The sequence below is a fragment of the Lygodium microphyllum genome, chromosome 25 (assembly GCF_053477565.2).
Source record: "Lygodium microphyllum isolate KBCC chromosome 25, Lygodium_microphyllum_v1.1.10, whole genome shotgun sequence".
NCBI classification, from domain to species: domain Eukaryota; kingdom Viridiplantae; phylum Streptophyta; class Polypodiopsida; order Schizaeales; family Lygodiaceae; genus Lygodium; species Lygodium microphyllum.
In genome coordinates this window covers 28,515,665-28,517,434 of record NC_141159.1, presented here as the reverse complement: position 1 = coordinate 28,517,434, position 1,770 = coordinate 28,515,665, and positions in this window count along the sequence as shown.

Genomic DNA, 1,770 nt, shown 5'->3' with positions numbered 1-1,770 from the left:
AGGTGACAAAAGTTCCCTAGTCTCATCTAGAGTCAAGCAACAAAAGTTTCCTAGTCTCATCTAGAGTCAGGTGCCGTAGTAGATCCCACCCCCAACATCACCAAGGACATCAAGGAGGGCATTGAGGTGCTCAAATATGAGAAGCAACCCACCCTATAGAGTGATGAAAACCAAGTCCTCAAAAATGATGATCTGCCACCTAGCCCCACTACAAAGCACCACACCAAGTAGGACCTATCAACACAAGAACCCTACCATCCTCGGTCCCCAGAGTAATCCAGCTCCCTCCTCAAATCAAAAGGGCAAAAATGCCCAAAGGAGGAGGAGACCGCTAATGACACCAAGCCCCTATTGCCACTTCTACCCTCACCAGTCCATATGGCACCTCCCTTGTAGCCATACCCCTTCTTGTCAACAGCTTCTTCCAATAGCTCATCGTCACCCCCCCCCTAAATTTAGATGGAAGATGGCCCACCTAATTTTGAACTTCATCAATGGGTTTTTGATTAGGCAACAACATTAGTAGCAGGACCTAGAAACATAGGTGGAGCACCTCAAGCAGGCCAATACCTCCCTCTTCGAGCAACTTTGGCAAAAGTACACCGCCCTTTGATAAAATCACCAGTGGCTAGAGGCATGCCAACACGCATAGGTGGCCTTTGCTGATAACACCAGAACCAGAGCACAACAGTCGGAGAGGGATAATGTCTTCCTTCAACCTCATGTGGCAGAAGTAGAAAACCTAGATGGCACGACACCACTTACCCTACATATCATTAAGGAACTCTAGCATGACTACCAAGGGGAATGGTTAGAATGATGGGAAAAACTCCACCAAGAACTTCGGGCCATCATGCTCAAATCTTGCTTATAGTTCTTGCGTCTGCCCACAATAAGCTAGATGAGCTGGACTCTGATGCTGCCCAGATTGCTTGTCATGCTCACCCACTGACTTTGGTCCCTCCACCTCCTCCATCACAGCTAGTCGAATAGTGTCCCTACTATTTCCACTCTCTCTCACTCCCACTCCACATCACTCTCGGCGGCCAAGTTCAAACTTGTCGCCCTTCCTTGAACCAAACTACCCACATTCTAGATCCTTTGGACTGTCCACCTAGTAGCTTAGAAGACAAGGCCAAGTACCCCACTACCCACTAATAAAGGTAAATAGGTTGCCATGGATGAGCCTATCCATATCCCTAAGTAAGGAAGGCACATTGCTTCCAATCTCGAATTTGAACTTCTTCGACTTCTTTGTGAGCACTAGTTCCACCAAGCCCAAGTGGTAACTCATGGTGGAATACTGCAAGGCACTAGAGCAATGGAATACGGAAGTGGAGGAGTGGATCTAGGTGCTTCAACATGTGGTGCTAGACCTGAACTAGGTTTGGAAGGCAGAATTGGACCTTCTCTAGCAACACATCTTAAAGGAAGAATGGGCTCGAGTGGCCAGAGGATGAAGAAGGGTGACATTCCTCGCTCCAGCTAGGATTCATTAGTAGACCCATGTCCTTCCCCAAAGAACTGACGAAGTGTCCCCAACTTTGACCCAAGGTCAAAGCCGGTGGGCAAGAACTACATTAGAATCGGGCACTCTAATCCCCCAACCCTAGTGACCTAGGTGAGAATCAAGGAGACATTGATCCTCTTCCAAATAGATTGTTCTCTGAAAACACCTCTGCCTGCACCTTTGATATCATGAAATTAGCTAGTACCACCCAACTCTAGGCCCACCAGACTCAATTTGAGGCTCTCTCTCTCTCAAATTCT